The sequence below is a fragment of the Populus trichocarpa genome, chromosome 1, assembly GCF_000002775.5.
Source record: "Populus trichocarpa isolate Nisqually-1 chromosome 1, P.trichocarpa_v4.1, whole genome shotgun sequence".
Taxonomy (NCBI): domain Eukaryota; kingdom Viridiplantae; phylum Streptophyta; class Magnoliopsida; order Malpighiales; family Salicaceae; genus Populus; species Populus trichocarpa.
The window spans coordinates 22134642-22145308 of record NC_037285.2 but is presented as its reverse complement, the minus strand read 5'-3'; positions in this window follow the sequence as shown (position 1 = coordinate 22145308).

The following is a 10667-nucleotide window of genomic DNA, read 5'->3' as shown; positions in this document are numbered from 1 at the left end:
ATTGCTTTTGAAAATTTTTCACCTATGAGAAATTTTAACCTAGGCAGGCTGCCCATGAGAATCAGGCCACAGAAAAAAAAATCTTTGTATTTTTCCACCACCTTTAATTTCTCATCCCTAAGGTAGTGCGTTTCCTAATTCTACCTCCTTTCGAATGCGCCTTCAATCTCTCACCTTCTTCGAGTATGCCTTCGAGCCCGCGACCATCCTTTTGAGTTCATCTTCGAGCCCTTATTTTTTTTCGAGTGCGCCTTCGAGCCCTCACCTCTTTTTTAAGTGCGCCTTAGAGCCCTCACCTCCTTCGAGTGCACCTTCGAGCCCTCGACCATCCTTTTGAGAGCGCCTTCGAGCCCTCATTTTCTTTCTAGTGCGCCTTTGAGCCCTCACCTCTTTTTTTAGTGCACATTCGAGCCCTCACCTCCTTCAAGTGCGCCTTGAAGCCCTCACCTCCTTTTGAGTGCGCCTTCCAGCCCTCGACCATCCTTTTGAGTGCACCTTCGAGCCCTTATCTTCTTTCGAGTCAGCTTTCGAGCCCTCACCTCCATCGAGTGCGCCTTCGAGCCCTCACCTCCATCGAGTGCGCCTTCGAGCCCTCATTTTCTTTCGAGTGCGCCTTTGAGCCCTTACCTCTTTTTTTAGTACGCCTTTGAGCCCTTACCTACTTCGAGTGCGCCTTTGAGCCCCCGACCATCCTTTTGAGTGCGCCTTCGAGCCCTCACCTCCTTCGAGTGCGCCTTCGAGCCCTTGACCATTCTCTTGAGTGCGCCTTCGAGCTCTTATTTTCTTTCGAGTGCGCCTTCGAGCCCTCACCTCCTTTCGAGTACGCCTTTGAGCCCTCACCTCCTTCGAGTGCGCCTTTAAGCCCTCAACCATTTTTTTAAGTGCGCCTTCAAGCCCTCACCTTCTTTTCAAGTGCCCATTCGAGCCCTCACATCTTTTAGAGTTTGCCTTCGAGCCCTCATTTTCTTTTCGAGTGCTCCTTTGAGCCCCCATCTTGGGGACAATGCATCTTTGAGCCCTATCATGTCATCCATGTAAGACTTTTTTTTTCCACTTGGGTAGGTCACCCATTACAATAAGACCATTTCTTTTTTTTTAGTAGGTCACCTATTACAATGAAACTCCTTCTTTTTCTTGGGAGGTCACCCATTACAATCAGATCTATTCTTTATTTTTTTACTTGAGTAGATCACCCATTACAATGAGACCATTTCTTTGTATTTTTTTTTTCACCGGGTAGGTCACCCATTACAATGAGACCATTTAAACAAAAACAAAAACAAAAAAAAACAAAAACTCAATAAAAAAAAAAAAGAAAAAGAGGAAGGGTTTTCACAATTATTCTTGTTTACAAAACTTACCATACAAAGTCAAAAGAAAATAAATTTTCTAATGCCTTTGCACCGTAAGCATTGTAAAGAGGGGGCAACTGTTGTAACCTAATTTTGGCCTATTGGCTTTTTAATTTAATTTTACAGGGTTTAAAATGTAAAATTAGAATATCAGAGATTTATTTCGATGAAAAGTGTGATTTGTCAACTTGCGTGAAAATTAGGGACTACAATGTGCTTTTGTCATTCTATCCCTATCTTCAAGATAATCCCTATCTTCAAGATAATCCTTATCTTCAAGATAATAATAGTTATCCACTTTTAAATTTGATTCTTAATCAAATTCAAACTTCAAAAAAGAGAATGAGTTTGATTGAAACTTTGTTTCTCACATGCGAAGGGACTCTGGCACTATAAATACAGATCTCCATGTATGCAAAAAAGAGAGGAAGACAATATAGAGAAAAAAAAACAGAGAAAAAAAAACAAAGGAGAAAAACAGAGAAAAAAAACAAAGGAGAGAACCAAACAAAAAACCAAGAACAGAGGGAGGAGAGACTGAAAAGAGAAGGAGAAGGAGAGCATTCTCCAATCGATGCCTGCATTGTTACCTTTGCCTTCGCCTTCGGCTTCACCAGGTAAAGTCTTCTTCTTCTCTATGTTTCTGTATAATTGTTGCAAGGAAACAATACAAAGTAAGTTAATTACCTTCGCACTGTGCAGTGCACGCATGCCTGTTTACCAGCCGGGTCACTGGCTTGGGCTAGTGACCAGGCTGGGCTGGCTGGGTCAAGCCCAACCCCCAAAAAAAAGAAAAAAAGAAAAGAGAGTGGGCTAGATTTGGGCTTTAGGCCCAGCCAACCCAAATTATGTTTATTAAAGGCGTGTTTGGCAAAACACACCCTTATGCCTTGACCATAATTTTTATGCCCATTTTAGTTTGATATTTGGTCAGACAAGCCCCTTTTTATATCAGAAAATTCCAAAAATATTTTGGGATCTTTGTTGATTTAGATTTATTTTTTTCTTTGCATTTTGTATTTTTTTTAAGTTATGTGATCAATCAGTTTCCTATTATTATTAAATACAAATATGTCATGCAATGTTTTTTTTTTATTTCCATCTAAAAAGGGCAAATAATAATAAAGGATAAACAAGAAAAAAATGACATAGAAAATTTCTTCTTCAAATTCATTTTTTACGAAAATATTCACTGACACCAGAGTCAGGAGTATCGTATTTTTTGGATTTGTGCAATATTTACCAACGCTAGAGTTGGAAATATTCGTAAAAATTGTTCACTAACGCTAGAGTCAGGAACATGAAAGGAAGAATAAAAAAGGGAAAAGGAGAACAAATTCTTAAGCAATTTTAGGCAAGACCAGGAATGCAACTTGCCTCAGGTAGGACGCTTAGAGGGTGATAACATCTTCCCTTTTGTGTAACCAGTCCCGTACCATAGAATCTTTGTTGACCAATTAGGGTTCCTAGAAACCATAATACTGGGTGGCAACTCCTTGAACAAGACATTTCTCCTTAAAAGAATAAGATGCCAGATATTTGTTCTTTTTTCCAATCGAGTGATAATTTTTAATCGGTCGTCTCGATGTTCGAGTGTGACAGTATGTATTATTGTTTATATGAAAAATATAATTTTTTTCTCTCATAAAAAGAGATAAATATATATATGCTAAATCACATGATGAATTACTTAATAGGAGTAGAAATTATCCTCCATTGGGAACCTCATTTCCTTGCACTCTTCAGCAAGCATATCTTCTATAGACTCTTACATCGGGGTGAATAATACTCATAACCTGAAGGAATCCGCAGTTGAGTCATCTTACAATGAAGTCAACAAAATGATCCATCTGGGAGAAGCTCTGGGTCTTGGTAATTCAGCTCTCTTAGAAAAAATTTCCAGACGTATCATAAGACAGTTGGAAAAGGAGAGGGAAGATTGGCAAAAAGAACAATGAATAGTAAGTTTTCATCCCCAGTTTCTGCAGATAGATCTTTTAATTCTGTTATGAATATTCTTTCTTGGAACTCCTGTGGCTTGGGCATGATGAGGAAACAAAGAAGAATCATGAAATTAATAACATAATATAAGATTGATATATGTTTCATGTTGGAAACTACACTGGCTAGCTGTTTCATTGGCTTTGTGTCTCGTATTTGGAATGAAAATCATGTGAGTTGGTTTAGTAATGATGCTCAGGGATCAAAAGGAGGTTTGGTTGCTATGTGGAAAAACACTAACTTTGAAGTCTCTAATATTGAATATGGTCATGGTTGGATTGGTTTATATAGTAAACATGTTCATAGTGATTTTCATTGCTTTGTTATTGGCATCTATGCTCCTTGTAACTATTAGGACAGACAACAACTTTAGGATGATCTCATTCTTCTTAAACACGCTTTTGAAGTTCCCTGGATAATAGTAAGAGATTTTAATTAAACACCATTTCAGAAAAACAGAAATAGTGGAATCTGTCATCCTGCAAGCTCAAATTCTTTTAGCAGATTTCTACAGTCATATAAGCTCATTGAATACCCTTTAGCAGAAGGGTTTTTTTACCTGGTTCAGAGGAGGGTCCAAGAGCAAATTAGACCGTATGTTTGCAAACTCATCTTGCCATCTTCATTTCCCCAATATATCTCTTCATCGACTTCCAAGAAAGTTCTTAGATCATTGCTCTTTAATTTTGCCTAGCTTCTTACAGGACCATAGATGGTGTCCTTTTCGTTTCTTTGACTGTTGGATTCGGTACCCAAATTTCAAGCACATCATTGAAAACTTCTGGAATGATGCATGCTCCCTTCACCCTGGCATCTTATATTGCAGTCAATTATATTGCAGTCAAATTATGGAATAAGCTCGAATTTAGAAATGAAGAAGTTGCCCTTCAACGAACCCTTTCAGCTATCAACATACTAGAGGAAAAATGTGAAGAAGAAGGTATAACCGACCAAGAGTATGAGCATTTAGAATTTCTGTTGAAAGATCGTTGGGTTCACAACAACCACATTGAATCTATTTGGAGGCAGAAATCAAGACAGATATGGCGGAAATTGGGTGACAGAAATAACAGGTTTTTCACTTGATTGCCAATTTCAGGAAGGCTAAATCATCTATCCTAAAAATCCACTATAATGGCAACACTTTTGATTCTCAGCATGGTATTAAGCAAGCTGCTGTGAAATATTTCTCTGTGCTGTATGACTCCCCCTCTAAAAGAAAACCGCAGTTAAATCCTTTGGGTTTCAAATGTCTCTCTAAAAAATCCTCTAAATGGTTGGAGCAGGAAATCACAATGGAAGAAATGAAGTGTCCTGGAACAGATGGTTTCAATTTCAAATTCCACAGATTAGCATGAGATTTTATTGCTCAAGACTTCCTCAATATAGTTTTAAGCTTATTTAGAACAGTAAGGCTACCCAAAGGAATCAATACAACCTACGTAACTCTCCTCCCTAAGACAGTAGACCCCATGAAGTTTAAAGATTTTCGGCCTATCAGTATGATTCATAGTATCTACGAGATCATTACTAAAATGCTTTCATCCAGGCTGAAGACTGTTATGCAAGACATCATTAACATTAACCAACCAGCATTCATAGCAGACCACAACATTATAAATGGCTTCATGATTGCAAATGAGCTGGTGAGTGATCTAAAAAAACAAAAAGCAACAGGTCTGATTTTCAAGATTGATTTCCATAAAGCCTTCAACTCAGTCTCTTAGGATTACCTAGATGATATCATGGGTAATATGGGGTTTGGCAGAAAATGGAGAAGCATGATTTATGAAAGTCTTTCTTCATCAAAACTCTCGGTCCTCATCAATGGATCTCCTTCAAAAGAATTCTTTGTTTGGTGAGGATTGCGTCAAAAAGATCTGATTTCCCCTTTTCTGTTTGACATAGTTATTGAGGGCCTCTCGGTCCTCTTTCAAAAGGCATCTAGGGGGAACATTCTCAAAGGGTTGCAGTTCGCATCAGGAATTTTCCTCAGCCACCTGCAATATACAGATGACACACTAATATTCATCCCGATAGATATTGATAAGTTAGTTCAAGTCAAAAGAATTCTGAGATGGTTTGCTCTGAGTTCAGGCCTTCTCATAAATGTTCATAAAAGCTCCATTATTGACATCAATGTCGACAATCACTTGTACTTGCCCTTGGCTATGTTTATTTTTTGCAAATCAGACTCCCTTCCAAGCAAATATCTCAGCATGCCACTAGGAGCCAATCCATCTCATATCTCCACATGGAAGTCAATAATAGAGAAGTTTTGTAAAAGGCTTCATATGTGGAAAGGGAGATTATTAAGCATGGCTAAACATCTTTGTCTCATTAAAAATATCCTTAATTCTCTGCCTATATATTTTATGTTTGTATTCAAGATGCCGAAAGGGGTAGGCAGACTTCTTTCATCCATCAAAGACATTTCTTGTGGTGCGGATGTACCAAGCAGAGATCTTTCTGCAAGATCCAATGGAGACTAGTGAAGCGCGATAAGAAACAAGAAGGCCTCGGTGTAGGCTCCCTTATATATAAAATTAGAGCCCTGCTTCTAAAATGGATTTGGAGACTCTCTTCCCCAGGTACAGGTTTATGAAAAACGATTATCTCTTCGATGTACAATCCAGCTTATGAGAATGGGATCCTGATTTTCTGCAACCAACCCTCCAAGATCTAGAAGGATATTATGTCCATTGTTCAAATCATCATTCACCACGTCTTCACAAATCATTGCAAATTCATGGTGGGGAATGGCAGTTTAACATCCTTTTGGCTAGACAACTGGATTGGTGACTACCTTCTCAAAACAGCCTTCCACAGGCTATATCTTTTGTCTTCCTCTAAATCTGCTTTGGTGGCTGACATGGGTAGATGGAGCAATGGAATCTGGCTCTGGTCCCTGCAATGGCACAAACCTCTATTTCATTTTAAAAAATAACAACTATCACTTATATTATCCTTGTTGGATTCCAAGCCTATGTCCTGCCACAAGCTGGAGGAAGAAAATATGGACTCTCAATAACAATGGTCTTTTCAGTGTAAAATCTTGCTCCAAAATGCTGGACCAGCTGCTCTAGGGTGGTGCCAAACCATTCCAATCTTCTGTTTGGATAAAACTAACCCCATCAAAAGTGCAACTTTTCCTTTGGCTCGTTGTCCAAGATAAAGTAACCACAAGAGAGTTTCTATTTCAGCATGACTACCTCACCCTTCAAGAATCAAGATGTGCTTTCTGTAATAAAAGCTTGGAATCTTCAAGTCACCTCTTCATTCACTGCCACTTCACTTGGAATATATGGATGAAACTGCTTTCTAATCAGGGCTTTTCTAGTGTTTTTCCAAAATCTGTTGATGATATGTGCTACCAATGGTCTTTCATGGTTAAAGGCAAGCAGCAGAATCTCTCACGACAACTTCTTTTCTCATGCGTTGTATGGAATCTTTGGCTCCACTGGAATGACTTTATTTTTAATTACGCTTCCCCTAACCTCCAAATCTGTTTCTCTATGGTGTGCCAAAGTATTACTTTATGGCTGAGGCTTGATTCCAACTCTTTGGAGCTTAATATAGAGAATGTTTAGTAGGGAAGAGTTGGTTTTTTATGTTTTTTTCATTCCCCCTAATTGTTGTGCTCCCCTGTTTCAAAGTTGCAGCAGCTTTTGTGCTTTCCTGTTTTCTGTTTCCTTGCCTCTGCTTGTTCATCTAATGTAAGTTAGGCTATTATTTTTATAGCTATTTTCTTAATAAAACTTTCAATTATTACCAAAAAAAAAACTTAATAGGAGTAGAAAATCTTAGTTTACATTCATAAACTCTGGTTTTATCGAATAATTTTTAGGGATCTATTTAATAATTTTAAATAGTTAAGAACATATATGAAATATTTCTAAGACTATAAGAATTGAATTGAATTGAACTGAACTGAACTTGAAGGGGGGGCGCGTGTTCCTGCCTCTTGCCCTAAGGTATCTCCGCCACTACTACTTCTGTAGACCATATTCGATCAAGATAATTTAATTAAAATTAAAACAATCAAGTAGAAATATTGATTTATTCAAATAAAAATAAAAGATATGAAAAAATTCGTAGAATAATAATTAATGTTATGTTTCCTCTTAAATGAAGTTTAAGGATAGCTATAAATAATAATAATAATAATAATAATAATAAATCTAAACTTATAAGAAAATAAAAATAAATTTGTATAAATTTGACCTTGTTCATTAAGTTTTGATATTTTTTATATAACTAAACTGATATTTAATTATGAAATGGGTTGTTATATTCTACCATTTATTATTACCAATTTTTTTTATTATAAATAATATTTTATTTTGATGGTATCATAAGACCATGTTCTTTTTACTAATATATATTTAACATATTAATGATTTTTATTTTTTGAAAACCATTTTCATAAAAAAAAAAATATAAGAGATATTTATGATGCTTATAATACCATGAAATTTAAATTAAAAAAAAACTAACTAGGTTTATTTTTATGACCCCTCCGAACTATATGAAATGAGAATATATATAATTGAGAAAAATAAAATAAAGTTATTAAATTTATATTAGTATTCTGATTAAGTTTAAATATCAAGTAATGAGTTGATTAGATTAATTCGAGTTGATTAAAATAATATTGGTTTTGATTTTTTTTATTTAAATTAAATTGAGTTCTTATGGAGTCTACTGGAGTTTCTTGAGTTTGATATTTATCTAGACTTCAACCTAGTTTTTTTAAACTCGGCCTCGGAAAGGTCCGGTGGCAGGCTAGGCCATGTTTAATCATACTGTGAAAATGTAGATGCAAGTACAGATCATTCTAGCAGCCTATATTGGTCCATTTATCATGATGATTGATCTTCCATATTTCATCTTCTTTCATCGTTTTTCTTTCTTTTGTAGTTTTGTTTGTTTTTACGTAGAAAGAAAATATGATATGTTTAAAACGTTTCAGTTTAATAATTATGTTCCACTTTACTTTTTCAATTTCAATTTTCATCGAAATACATGTGTGTTTGTTTTTGAGTTATCTTTTAGGGTTGTTGTTTTAAAAAAATAAGTTTTTAAAAAAATATGGTTAAGTGTGGTTAATTGGATTTAAATACGTGTTTGGTAAAAATTGTGGTTGAGATTTATGTGCAGCAAAAAACATGTATAAAATGTTTAGTAGTTGTGTGGTTCTGGTTGCTTTTCAAAGTGTTTTTTATTTGGAAATGCATTAAAATAATATATTTTTATTTTTAAAAAATTATTTTTGATATCAGCGCATCAAAATGATCTAAAATACTCAAAAAATATTATTTTTTTTCAAAAATATTTTTAAAATGTAAAAACAAATAGTGTTTTACAAAACATGGTTAAAAAACATGTAAAACTGCTTCATAAAAACTATATTTTAAACTTAATTTTTTTTTTAATGATTGCATGATATCAAACACAATTTTTACCGTTATAAAACACTTGCTGCGTTTTTTACATCATAAATATAAAAGCAGTAAAAAACAAAGGCACCCATAATCGATGAAGAGACGGCTCACCCACCTGACTTTGTAGAATTAAAGAATCATGGAAGACAATAAAAATAGTGCAATAATCCATCAGCTTCTTTTCTTTTTGTGTGTGTTCTAATCATTAAGTACAGCTAATAAGAATATTAATCTCATTAATTGAGTAATGAATATTTGACTTTTTGTTCTTAAGGCGACAATGACAAGACTCAAATTAATTAGTTGATCAAGACTTCACCTTCTATTTTTTAATTATAAGAGCGAATATAAAAGAAAATTTCACATCAATCAAATTCTAGAACGATTTGAATTTGGGGAATAACAAGGATCATTCCAAGAAGTTTCCTTTTTTTTGTACACTTTTTTTTTTATAATCAATTTCATGATTAATAAACGCAGGTCAAGTCACTTCTATAAAGATGGTTGATTTGGAAGAAAGGCACTCGGGAGAAAGTTGATTTTATTACAAGGAAAGGGAAGGGTAAAAGGAACGGTTGTTGAGCTTTTGTGCCTTTTTGCACTTTCCTCAATAAGAAGGCAAATTTAAGAATTCCTTGTGGTTTTGAGGCAGATCAATGGTTAGTGGTGATCATTTTCTTTTCCAAATTGATTCAAATAAACAACAACAAGTATATAAAAATTAAGAATTTTCATAATTTTAATTAACTTGGTATATTTTTTTAAAATAATATTCTTTGGAGGAAAATATTTAAATGCACATAAAAGTCATTTAATTTTATTAGAAAAAATTAGTATGGCTAGCTAGACTTTTTTTCTTGATAATTTTGGATTTTTTTGTATTTCTATTTTCTAAATATAAATATAAATGTAATACCAATATTTAATATCATCATTTATGAAAAATCCAATCATCATCATCATTTGTGAAAAAAATAAATCTAAATGAGTGTATTTCGATAAGCTATAATTTATGAATTTATGATTATTTAATCATTAAGGATCTAATATTATATCAAATAACTATCTTAAATCAAAAATTTAAGTTGTTAGTTGAAGTTTCAAGAAAAACTTTATATTATTTTTATTAACATACTCTCTTAAATGAAAGTTTTTTAGACTTGATTAAAACTTACGTATGCATCTCACTATCTTATACTTGATTTTATTAATATAATTAGATATAATAAAGGTGACATGATTTAAACTTGTGACTATTCAATAATTAAAACTCTAATAATATGCCGAAAAATTTAAACTATTAAATGAAGTTTGATGAATAATTTTATATTATTTACTAATAACTCTTAACTTTGAATACTGCAATATATTATTTGGATTGTTCATTAATGTATTATGATTTTATGAAATAAACGTTCATTTAATTCATATAAAAGGCAGTGAGAGTTTCAAGAGGAAAAAAAATCTTTGGAAAGAGTGGTTTCAAGAGATCTCTATTATTACATGGAGTAAGATAAAGTGAAAGAGAAGAAGAAAAATATTGAGCTAAGAAAAGTTGGAATTGTTCAAAAAAAAATATTAATAGTTGACAGCCAACAACCATAAAAAAAACTAGAATCTTAATAAAAAGAAAAAATAACATGAAATTCAAAATGAAATTACTAGTAATCCAAAAATAAAAAAGAAAATTCTGAAATTAGCTCAAACAACATATTTCGAAGATTTTCTTAATTTTTGTAGTTGATCCTTACCGAACTAGATCTATAGAGATCCACCAATAAAATAGAAAGTTGTAAGTTTTTTTTGCCCTCAAACTAGCTAGTTGTTTGACATATTATCATATTTCCTTAACTTTGTCCCAATCTATAAA